General features: G+C 41.6%; 1 protein-coding gene across 22 annotated transcripts in view; it reads left to right on the forward strand.

Annotated features, from left to right (window-relative positions):
- Positions 1-13,076, forward strand: part of ERBIN (erbb2 interacting protein) — a 214,643-nt gene that overhangs the window by 67,860 nt on the left and 133,707 nt on the right. For all 22 annotated transcript variants that reach the window (XM_038402361.2, XM_038402369.2, XM_043514174.1 and 19 more), the window contains one exon: positions 6,256-6,309. The gene's annotated coding sequence lies outside the window, so the exon portion shown is untranslated. The remainder of the gene's footprint in view (positions 1-6,255; positions 6,310-13,076) is intronic.

Consider the following 13,076-nt stretch of genomic DNA (forward strand, 5'->3'; position numbering starts at 1 on the left):
GAACATGGAAAGAAAAATGAAAAATTACTATCTGAGGTTCCATTGAGAAAAATAAAATACACCCTCTCACTCCCCAAAACTTTCCAGATCAAGGAGATGGGGAAGAGCAAATTTTTTAACAAAATAAAAACTTCTTAGACTTTTTTGACTTGTCCTAGTTGTTACACAATCCAACTTTCTGCATTATGGTGACATTTATACCTATATAGTTTAACAGGGTTGAGAAATGTTAGATTCACTGGACAGACCTCTGCCACTTGAGCTAATGGAGTAACTGATAGCAGTAGTAGGTTATCCTCTGTGTGGATCAGCACTAGAGGGAATGGGACTCTTTGCAACTGGGTTTCACAGAAAGTGATTTGAGGAAAAATTTGATGAATGGTTGTTAAAGGCTGGTATAGTTGGGGAGAGCATTATCAGCTTGACTGCATACGATATAAGATATAGTGGGATTAAAATTGAAGGCAAGTAGCTTGTTTTTGATGTGATGGAGAAGGCACCAGTAGAGCGGATGGGAAGAGTGGGTGAAGTGGTCAAAATGGCAACCAAGAATTTTTTATTTCTAAATTTCAACTGGGGATTATAACAAAAAGATCTTAAAGGTCTCCACAGTTGAATGGAGAATAGGGTGAGACTTTTTAAAAAATTGAGAGTAAGATATGCCAAGTTAACACTAAAAAGTTAGGTTGACCCAGCTATGTCACTCTGGAATCTGAAATATCCACACCCCTCAGTACTGTAGCTAAGCTGATCTAACCACTGGAGTACACAGCACTAGGTTGACAGAAAAATAGAGTTGATGTTTTATCAAATTAGGGTTGCCATTTGCCATGTCTGAGATACAAAAACCCCATGACATCTGAGATGATCCTGAGCCCATGAAACTGGACAGCTGGCAGTCTGAACTGAACACTGTCTTACAGATTTTCTGGGAAAGCTATCTCAAAGAAGGGAAAACATGGATAAGTGGCAATCTTGCATCAAATATAGATGATGTTGGAGTAAAATGAATTAACTGCCAGAAAGATCCCTACTTGAAACAGAGAGCTAAGATTTTCTTCAAAATCATATATTTTTTTCAAGTAATTTTTTTCCCTTCTGATTTTTTAAGCTTTTTAAAGAATCGATTTTCAGTCTTTCTCTATGGCCGTGATAATTAGAAACTTTTTTTAAATGTAAGTTGGGTTTCTCATGTGGCTTCCAGAATCCAGAAGTTGGAGCTTGAAGAAAAACACCAAATATTTGTGTGTATTGGGATTAGGGCTTTGTGCGCCATTAGTAGTGGTTCAGGAAGTTGAACGAGAAGTAATGTCCACTCTGTTGTGCTCAGTATCAGCTTGATCCTTCCTGGCATAAAAGTCTGAAGAATTCTGGTTCGCCATTCCTACGTTGGACAGGCAGGTAGGTGAGTGAATTTTTCAAGTCCTGAAATTTTACAATATTTTTATGCCTGTCTGGTGGCTTGTATGAAAGCAGAGCTGAGCAAGAACTGATAAATAACTTACTTATGTACAGAGAAAAATGGATTTTCATATTCCATTTCTTGTTTTTCCATCTTACCACTGTGTTCAAATAGAGTTAGTAAATAAAATGTGCTGCTGCTGCTTGTAAGAAGTTGGAGTGTTTACTGTTGCAGTTGAGGTCAGCGGGGATACTCAGCCTGTATTCCCTTTGGTCGGGGTGAAAGTGAGTTGAGTGACTTACTGGTACTCTGGGGCCAGCTCTGGCCCCTGGAAGGGGCGGGGTTGAGGGGGTCAGAGCCAGCCCCAACCCACCCTGTAAGGTAAGTGCCCTTCCCCCCCCTCCGGGGTAGCAGCAGCAGCCTGGGGCTCTGGGGGCTATTTAAAGGGCCCGGGGCTCCCCTCTTCTACTGCCCTGGCTGTTTAAATAGCCCCGGCCCTTTAAATAGCCCCTGGAGTCCCCACTACCCCATGGCTCCGGGGGCTATTTAAAGGGCCCACAGCTCCCCTGCTTCTACACCCCCCCACCCCCGGTCCTTTAAATAGCTGCCGGAGCCCTGGAGTAGTGGCGGCAGGGCTCCAGTGGCTATTTAAAGGTCCTGGGCGGTAGAAGCAGAGGAGCCCCAGGCCCTTTAAATAGCTGCTGGAGCCCTGCAGCTGCTACCCTAGGGCTCTAGCAGCAGGGCTCTGGAGGCAATTTAAAGGGCCTGGGGCTCCAGCCACTGCTGGGAGCCCCAGGCCCTTTAAATTGCCCCCTGGGGAAGCCGGGCTGCCCCAGTACAGTACACCAGCTCTTACCAGTACGCCATACCAGGGCGTACCAGCTTACTTTCACCTCTGCCTTTAGTATAAAAGAGCAGGCCCTACTGGCAGAGTGTCCTGCATGAAGGCCAACTTCCTTTGGAATTCTTTCTTCTCCCATCCTATTCTGAAATAGCCCAATTTTTTTGCCCTTGTGAGGAGTTCTCAAAGCTCGTATGCTTGAGTGGGTGTTGGTGAAGGGTTCAGGTGGTTGGAGCAGGGGGGATTTTTGTGTGGCATGATAGCATGGTGAGGACAGTTGGGTTTAAAACCAGGATAATCTGATGACTGGATGATATGTGGAAGTGTAAGGCAGAAGAAGAAATATGGTATTAGTTGATTTGTTGACTAACTTCTATGTACTGTTTTGCCAGCTCATGATGTTTGGTGTTTATTTTGGTTAAACCCCAGCTCCTGCAGGCGTTTGATTACATGGGTATTTCAGCAAAAACAACTAGGAGTCCTTCTGGCACCTTAGAGGCTAACAAATTATTTGGGCATAAGCTTTCATGGGCTAGAACACACTTGATAAATACAGGAGAGGGAGAGGAATTATTTAAGCTCAGCACCAATGTGGACACAAGAACAAATGGTTATAAACTGGCCACCAGGAAGTTTAGACTTGAAATCAGACGAAGGTTTTTAACCATCAGAGGAGTGAAGTTTTGGAATAGCCTTCCAAGGGAAGCAGTGGGGGCAAAAGATCTATCTGGTTTTAAGATTCTACTCGATAAGTTTATGGAGGAGATGGTATGATGGGATAATGGGATTTTGGTAAGTAATTGATCTTTAAATATTCAGGGTAAATAGGACTAATCCCCTGAGATGGGATATTAGATGGATGGGATCTGAGTTACCCAGGAAAGAATTTTCTGTAGTATCTGGCTGGTGAATCTTGCCCATATGCTCAGGGTTTAGCTGATTGCTATATTTGGGGTTGGGAAGGAATTTTCCTCCAGGGCAGATTGGAGAGGCCCTGGAGGTTTTTCGCCTTCCTCTGTAGAATGGGGCATGGTTGACTTGAAGGAGGCTTCTCTGCTCCTTGAAGTCTTTAAACCATGATTTGAGGACTTTAATAGCTCAGACATAGGTGAGGTTTTTCATAGGAGTGGGTGGGTGAGATTCTGTGGCTTGCGCTGTGCAGGAGGTCGGACTAGATGATCAGAATGGTCCCTTCTGACCTTAGTATCTATGAATCTTGATCAGATGCATGGAGTGGAAAATATGGGAGCAGGTATAAATAGATGAAAAGATGGGAGTTGCCTTACCAAGTGTGAGGTCAGTCTAATGAGACAATTCAATTAACAGTAGGATACCAAGGGAGGAAAAATAACTTTTGAAGTGGTAATGAGTGCCCATTTCAAACAGTTGACAAAAAGCTGTGAATAACAGTAGGGGGAAATTTAGTATGGAGGAAATTAGGTTTAGGTTCTGCAATGACCCAACTACTCCCAGTCTTTATTCAGAACTAATGTGATGGTGTCCAGTTTGCAAATTAATTCAAGTTCTGCAGTTTCACACTGGAGTCTGTTTTTAAAGTTTTTTTGTTGTTGTTGAAGAATTGCCACTTTTAGATCTGTTATTGAGTGACCAGGAAGATTGAAGTGTTCTCCTACTGATAAACGAACTACTTACCTTCAATTTTAAATGTAGTCCCACTAAATGTATCATATTGTATGCAGTCAAGCTGATGATGCTCTCCCCAACTATACCAGCCTTTAACAACCATTCATCAAATTTTTCCTCAAAGCACTTTCTGTGACATGTTAAGTTGAATGTTATAATTCCTGATGTCAGATTTGTGTCCATTTATTCTTTTGCATAGAGGCTGTCTTGATTGGCCAATGTACATGGCAGGAGGGGCATTGCTGGCACATGATGGCATATATCACATTGGTAGATGTGCAGGTGAACGAGCCCCTGATGGCATGGCTGATGTGGTTAGGTCCTACAATGGTGTCCCTTGAATAGATATGGCACAGAGGTGGCATCGGGGTTTGTTGCAGGGTTTGGTTCCTGGGTTGGTGTTTTTGTTGTGTGGTGTGTAGGTGCTGGTGAGTATTAACTTTAGGTTGGGGGGCTGTCTGTACGCGAGGACTAGCCTGTCTCTCAAGGTCTGAGAATTTCAGCTCACTTTCATTTTCTTTATTTAAAAAAAAAAATAGTTTCTGGCCTTCATGGCAGTTTGAGTAAAGTTTGAAACTGTAAACCATGGAGGCTCAAAAACCGGAAGACAAAAACTCAGAAAATATTTTTATAATGTCATGAGTTCTAAGGCAATCTTGTGATTTTTTTTTTGGGTGTCTGACTTTGAATTATTTAGACACTTAGGTAGTAATGCCAAAATGTCCATGGTATTATTTTTAATTGTATGCTAAGGGTGTCCAAGCTCCAGATAGTTAATATTTGGTGTGGAATGTTTCAGACTGAGATTGAAGTATGTAAAATCTTACTCCTCTGTATTGGTATAAAATTGCTGTCTGGTCCAAATACTCTTATCTACATAATATATATTTACTTCAAATGATACTGCAACCAACTTTGAACTCCTTTGTGCATATTTGTTGTCAGCTGCAGAAAATGTTTTTAGCTGACAACACTAATACCTAAATGAAAAAGTAGACAAGGTAGGTTGATCTCTAGAGGCAATTGTACAATGCTTATCCCTGTTGTTGATAAAATTGCCCTTTTTATGGGAGCAGCAAATTTAAAATATGCACAAATTCATTTGAAAAAGAGATGTATTTCACCTATGGGGCAATTTTTGGTTCAAAAGCTTGCTTATTACAAATTGTTTGTTAGTCCAATTAAAAAAAAACAACAAACCATCTAATGTGCCTTGTCCAGCATTTGCTGAGAAAGAGGTTGATAGAAAATTAAGTTTGTTTTAAATGCATTGGTGAAGTGCAATCTTGTCATGCTCCATTTAATTTCTAGTTCTTATGTTTAGCTTCTCAAATAGATTTCTTCAGAATCATATGGAGAGAATGTTGCTGATTATAATTCAGTTTATTAGGATAATGTCTTTTAACATCATTATAATGAATTCTCAACTTTTTATATTGGAATTGGTACTTGCTAATTATTCCAGAAATGATAGGTAAGGATTATAGAAGAAACAGTGTAGCAATAGTCTAAACTCAATATTAAAGTAGAGGAGAAAGTGATGTTGCCCTTTACTGTAGGGATACTTTTGGCTACCGTATCTGAAAAACCTTTCAAGTTCCCTCAGTTCTTCAGCAATCAGCACAACTTTTTTAAAATGAAGCTGACTGCAAAGTAAAATATCTAGTACAGTGGTTCTCAAACTTTTTCTCCCCCCCCCCTCCCCCGCAGACGACTTGAAAATTGCTGAGGGTCTTGGCGGACCACTTAATGATCTTTCCAAATGTTGTTTGTACCGTTAGCTAACTATTGTAAAGTGCTTTGGATAAAAGTGCTATATAAAATAAACTTAATAATAATTAAAGCTTTTTGTTCTGCAAATAAACACACAACTCGTATTTTAATATCAGTAGTCTGACCTTTCTAATGCGATGGATGTGCCCTCTCTTCCCTGCCATGGCAGCCCCCGAGCTGGGGCTGGAAAGGAGGCGTGGGGGGAGAGGTGAGTCTCTCCCCGGCAGCCGCAGCCCTGGAGCTGGGGAAAGTCGCTTCTTTCTCTGGCCACTGGCCCATCCCACTTACCCCTATTCCCTCCAAGGCCACCACCTCATCTTACATGTGCATCTTCTCCAAGGTCCAGAAACCTAATTAGCGGAGCCATGCCTGCATGGCTTCGCTAATTAGGTGGGTGGCCCTTCATTCTCTCACGTGCAGCTGCCCAGGTGCGCACCTGAGAGCGAACTGTCTGTAGATCACCTGAATGGAACTCGCAGACCACTGGTGGTCTGCGGACCACAGTTTGAGAACCTCTGATCTAATACATGTAAAAACAATTTGTATCCAATTATGCAGATCATTAAATAAACTTTTGTCTCTTTTCCTTTCACAGAATGTTGGCTTTGAAAGCTCGGGGAAGCAGTAGGGGAAAAAACGTAACAGAGTGGTAAGTACCATGTTGTTTTTTCTTTTGAACCAACAGTATGTTTGTTAAAATATTTAAACACACTTTCAATTCTCAAACACGATTGATTAAATTAATGTGTTTTAAGACTTTATGCTACATCAATCCTATGTTGTTCTAAAATATTTTCCAATGAGAACTGATGCCAAATTTTAAGGTTAAAAATATCTGCTGAGAGCCAATTGAAGGACGCATGTTTTCAAGCTAGTTTAAGCACATTTATGTGTTGCTGTCTATGTGAAAGGAGGATATACAAGGAACTAAGGGGAAAACGCTTGCCCTAGAATTTAACTGTCCATTGTAAAGCTTACAATATTTTTAATAAATGTTTGAAAGATGGTTTCTGGATCACAAAAATATTTTAGAATCATAGACTTTAAGGTCAGAAGAGACCATTATGATCGTGTAGTCTGACCTCCTGCACAATGCAGGCCACAGAATCTCACCCACCCACTCCTGTAACAAATCCCTAACCTGTGTCTGAGCTATTGAAGTCCTCAAATCATGGTTTAAAGACTTCAAGGTGCAGAGAATCCTCCAGCAAGTGACCCATGCTGCAGAGGAAGGCGAAAAACCCCTATGGTCTCTGCCAATCTGCCCTGGAGGAAAATTCCTTCCCGACCCTAAATATATGGCAATTGGCTAAACTCTGAGCATGTGGGCAAGACTCACCAGCCAGACACCCAGGAAAGAATTATCTGTAGTAACTCAGATCCCACCCCATCTAACATGCCCAATGGCCTGTGATGGGATATCTACTTCTAATAGTTGAAGATCAATTACATGCCAAAATTAGGCTGTCCCATCTCCTCCATAAACTTACCAAACTTAGTCTTGAAGTCAGATATGTCTTTTGCCCACACTGCTTCCCTTGGAAGGCTGTTCTAGAACTTCACTCCACTCCTCTGAAACCTTCCTCTAATTTCAAGTCTAAACTTCCTGATGGCCAGTTTATATCCATTTGTTCTTGTGTCCACATTGATACTGAGCTTAAATAATTCTTCTCCCTCTGTGGTATTTATTCCTCTAATATATTTATGAAGAGCAATCCTGTCTCCTCTCAGCCTTCTTTTGGCTAGGCTAAACAAGCCACGCTCTGAGTCTCCTTTCATAAGACAGGTTTTCCATTCCTCGGATCATCCTAGTAGCCCTTCTCTGTACCTGTACCTGCCTGAAAACTTCATGGAGACTTTTTAAAAACACCATAGAGACTCAAATTAAAAGACCAAATAAACAGCAATAAGAGAATTGTCCCAGATTGAGGTGTCAATAGAGGAAGTTGTGGAACAATTTAAACAGTAATAAGTCACCAGGACCATATGCAGTTACCCAAGAGTTCTGAAGAAACTCAGATTAAATTGCAAAACTAACTGTGATATGAAGAAAAGGAGTACTTGTGGCACCTTAGAGACTAACAAATTTATTTGAGCATAAGCTTTCGTGAGCTACAGCTCACTTCATCATGGATCCGATGAAGTGAGCTGTAGCTCACGAAAGCTTATGCTCAAATAAATTTTAGTCTCTAAGGTGCCACAAGTACTTCTGTTCTTTTTGCGGATACAGACTAACACAGCTGCTACTCTGATAACTGTGGTGTGTAACCTTAAATCAACTTCTGTATCAGATGACTGGATGGTAGCTAATGCAACACTGATCTTTAAAAAATGGCTCCAGAGGTAATCCTAGCTAATCCTTACAGGCTGGTTTCAGAGTAGCAGCCGTGTTAGTCTGTATTCTCAAAAAGAAAAGGAGTACTTGTGGCACCTTAGAGACTAACAAATTTATTAGAGCATAAGCTTTCGTGAGCTACAGCTCACTTCATCGGATGCATTTACAGGCTGGTAAGCTTAACTTCACTACCAGGCAGATTGGTTGAAACTATTAGTAAAGAACAGAATTATCAGACACACGGATGAACATGATATGTTGAGGAAAAGTCTACATGGCTTTTGTAAAGAGAAATCATGCCTCAGCAATGTATTAGAATTCTTTGAGGATGTCAACAAGTATGTGGACAAGGGTGAGCTAGTGTTCTTGGACTTTGAGATACACTCTGACTAATTCCTTGACCAAAGGCTCTTAAGCAAAGTAGGCAGTCCTGAGATAAGAAGTAAGGTTCTGTCATGGATCATTAACTGGTTAAAAGATGGAAATAAAGGTAGGAATAAATGGTCAGTTTTCACAATGGGAAGAGGCAAATATCAGAGTCCACCAAGGATATTTATTGGGACCAGTGCTATTCAACATATATTCATAAATGATCTGGAAAAAGAGCTAAACAGTTAAATTAATTAACTATCTTGACTGAGTAATTTAAGTCCAAAGCTGACTGCGAAGAATTACAAAAGAATCTCACTAAACTGGGTGACGAGGCAACAAAATGGCAGATGAAATTTAACGTTGATAAATGCAAAATAATGCACATCGGAAAACATAATCCCACTTATATATACAAAATGATGGGAACTAAATTAGTTATCACTCAAGAAAGAGAGATGAGGCCATGTCTACACTACAAAATTATGTTGACCTAAGTTACACTGGCATACAGCACTGGAGTTATTAAATTGTTTGTGTGCATGACAGTTGAGTCCTTTTATTGGCAGTGCACATCCTCACAAGGAGCACTTTTATTGATGCAGAATGCAGTGCTCCATGGGTAGGTATCCACTATGCAAATCGCCACTTTCCAGTGCAGGGTCTTTTGGGAAGTTCTTGCAATGCCTGATGGAGCTGAAATGAGTTGTACAGTGGTGACTGGGCACATGCAGTCAACTTCCCATAATATAGTGGTCTCTTGCCCATAATTTCATCTGCAGACCATAATATTGCATGCCTTCTTTACAAAATCCCACGAACTCATAAGTCCTTCCTTGCCGTCTGCCATCTCTGACGGAAACATGGAGCCTGCACAGCCCTGCGCTATTGTCCATGAGCGTTGTAAGCCTCGGTTGCCTGATCCTGCAGCGTTTGCAGAGCTGTAAGAAGAGCCACAGGGAACAAGGCAATACCTTGGAGGCTAGATTGAAAGAAACGATTCAAGATTATTGGTGGCATTCATAGAGCAGCTGAAGGTGGTGGAATGCCAGTTCTGGGCCCAAGAAACAAGCACTGACTGGTGGGATTGCATTATCATGAAGGTTTTAGATAATGAGCAGTGGCTGCAGAATTTTTGGATACAGAAGGCCACATTCCTGGATCTGTGTGCAGAACTTGCCCAAGCCCTCCAAGGTAGGGACACCAAAATTAGAGATGCCCTGACCATGAAGGGATTGGCAATTGCAATGTGGAAACTTGCAATGCCAGATTGCTACTAGTCAGTCAGGAATCATTTTGGAATCAGGAAATCCACCTTGGGGGCAAATGTGCAGGGCAATTAATCACATCCTACTATGCAGGACTGTGACTCTGGGCCAGGTGCAGGACACTGTGGATGGTTTTGCAGCAATGGGGTTCCTGACCTGCATTAGGGAAATAGATGGCTCACTCAGCTCTATTTTAGCACCAGACCGCCTTGCCACAGAATACATAAACATAAAGGGCTAATTTTTCTATGATAGTGTAAGTGCTGGTGGATTGCCGGGCATGCTTTACTGACATCCAATGTGGACTGGTCTGGGCAGGTGCATGACCCGTGTATCTTTAAGAACACAGGACTGTTCAGAAAGCTGTAATCAGGGACTTTATTTACTGTCAGGGGGATTACCATTGAGGCTGTTGAAATGCCAGTAATGGTCCTGGGAGACCCAGCCTACCCTGGCTCATGAAGCCATACACCATTCACCTCGACAGCACCAAGGGGCAATTCAGCTACAGGCTGAACAGATGCAGAATGACAATGGAATGTGCTTTTGGTCGTTTGAAGGGTCCCTGGCATTGTTTATTCACAAGATTAGACTTCAGTGGGAAAAAAAATCCCAACAGTTATAGCTGCCAGCTCTGTCCTGCATAATATCTGTGAAGCAAAGGGGGGAAAAATTCTGCCGGGGTGGAGGTGGAGTGGTTGTCTGCTGAATTTGAACAGCCAAATACCAGGGCTATAAGAAGAGTTTGGTTTGGAGCTATACAGTTCAGGGAGGTTTTGAAAGACCATTTTAATGGTGAGCCAGAGTGATTTGTGTTGCTGTAGTGTGCTTTACCTGGGCTTTCTCTTTTGTGGTCCAGAATGACTCTTCTAGTGATTGCTGTATATGTAGGAATATAGCATTGTCAGTGTGCCTATTAATATTGTTTGTGAATGATGATGTTATAGGTTCTGTGACACAGTGCAGTAAGAGGAAATTGCTGTCAGACCTGCTCATTGCCAGCCAGCATATGTTGTGAACTAATAAAGATGCATTATATTTCAAAAAATAGAATTTTATTCTGTAACTTAAACCATTGAATTAAATAAAACACTTAGAACTTAACTTAATAAATTAAGGGACCGACTTATGAAAGGGAAAGAACAGTCATTTCCATTTCATGTATAAATACGCCAATCATGTCTTTCACAAGTCAGTGTATGTGAAGCTGTTGTTTTCTTTAATGTCCCCCTGGGTGGAGTAGTAAGGGTAGAGCACTAACCCCTGATGCCATGTGGAATGTTTTAGGGTGGTACCAATATAGAGTTCTCTATGGGCTGCAGAGGGAGGCAAGCACAGGATTGTTGAACCTGCAGGACCACCAGAGAATCCAACATCTCTGTTTGTTCTGAGATGTGCAAGCATCTCTTACTGCAAGTCCCTCACCTTTTCTTGTGCCTTTATCCTCTCTGCTCTATCCTTGTCCATGCTGTCCGCAAGGATGATTCTTCAGGCCCTGTACTCATTTTCTGGTGCACCACTGGCTTGTAGGATCTCCTGACATGTTATCCCGAGTCCTCTTCTTTCTCCTTCTTATCTGGGTCAGGCGTTCTGCAAGTGTGGAGGGGTAGACCCTGAAGGCCACAGTGGCAACAGTTGTAGATACTTTTGGGGAGCAAGGGGAGTGAGTTCAGCATTTTAAGATCCTGTGTGTGTTATAAGCACTACATTCTCACTTTTGCTTGGGAGTCATGGTCAGTGTGGCCTTCTGGGATTTGGGACATGAGGCAGGAATAGCTCGCTTGTGTGATTCTAGTTGTATAGGGCCATGGAACTGAATCCTGGCCTAGGGAAAAATGGAAAGTCCCGCTGTTCACTGAGCTGGTCCATTGTTATGGACATACATGTATTAATGGTCCGATAGAGTCTGCAGGATACCAGTGCTGTGCTTTGTCAACAATAAACTTGGCCAGGTGCCTTCATCCCTTAACAAATCTTGTGGTTGTTGGGCAGTTCACTCAAGGTCTTCTCTGCCAGCTGTCTGTGCAGGGCGGGGGTGGCACACAGAGGAAGCGCATGCAGCCAAACATATAACAACTACTTTATTGATTTTGTTCATGTTATCGATATTTTTAAATGTATTTTGATGTTAGTATTTTATTAACTAATCTGTCTGCTAAAATTGTTCCATCAATATAGTTTCTGAGGATAACCCAAGTATCTTAAAATAAGTGGAGTTCTAAGTTGTACTAGCTGTTTTTTAAGGGACTGTTTGATAGTTGTGTATGTCTGGAACACATTATGCTCTGCCCAGTCCACTCTGTCTGAGATGCTCCCTGTGCTGGGGGGATGTGGGAAGGGAGAGACAGAAGCTCGTAACACTGACTTTATTTCTATTTATTTCATTGACTATGCAAAAGCGTTAGATACCATCCGATATGGCCATCTTCAGAGAACACTTGCAGACATGGGGATTCCAAAGCATTTCATTGAATTCATTTTAAGTCTCTACCATGATCAGACACAGCACTGTGTGAACAGGAACAGGTGGCAATGAGTGGTTTTTCACTGGACAGGGTGTGAGACAAGGGTGTACTCTGTCCCGAAGCCTTTTCAAGGTGTGGGCAGAGTATGAGACAAGCTGTGGAGGGCTGTGACAAAATGGAAGGATCTGGGGTTTTTATTGGTGGATGCCTCTTAACTGCCCTCAGATATGCTGTAGCTCTTTGCTACAATTACTGATGCAATGCAACAAATGTTGGAGTCTATTAAAAACAATTAGTAAGGAATATGGACTGAATATGGCAAAAATCAAAATGCGATTAACAAAAATGCGAGCAGAGTTGCCAAACTCATGTTGCCGCGGTAGGTAGTAGATGGGGTCCTACATGTCCGACCAACGAGGCTGTTCCAAAGAAATTAGAAGACTAGGAATAGGTTGCTTACAAAAGTTTGGAAAAACCACGCCATCTCAAAATGTGCAAAGGTTCGCCTGGTGAAAAGCTTAATTTTTTCCATAGTGACTTGTGGATGTGAATTGTGGAAAATAAATGCTGCTGACAAGATGAAAAATTAAGCTTTTGAGATGTGATGGTGGCAGCAAAGGTTCTTGCGAATCTCCTGGTTCTAAACCTCCCTCCTTCCAAAATATTAGTTGGCAATATTATTTATTTATAATATTAGAAATCAGCAGGTGCAAATGTATGTACTTTAGTCACATGAGGCATATAGATGGAAATAACTTCAAGAAAGTTAGGGAAGGAATGGTAATGGTCATTGTAGTACAGGGCAAGGAAATGGATAGAGGCTGTGTGCTTGAGGTTAACAATAGATCAAGAAGGCATCTGAAAATGCTGCTATATCACCAATATTCAGACATGAATAAATGGATTTTTACTTTCCTTTATTCCAATCCCTGTACACTGATTAGACAAAGAGATTATCTTTATTTTGATTAAATGACAA

The sequence above is a fragment of the Dermochelys coriacea genome, chromosome 5 (genome assembly GCF_009764565.3).
Source record: "Dermochelys coriacea isolate rDerCor1 chromosome 5, rDerCor1.pri.v4, whole genome shotgun sequence".
Lineage (NCBI taxonomy): Eukaryota > Metazoa > Chordata > Testudines > Dermochelyidae > Dermochelys > Dermochelys coriacea.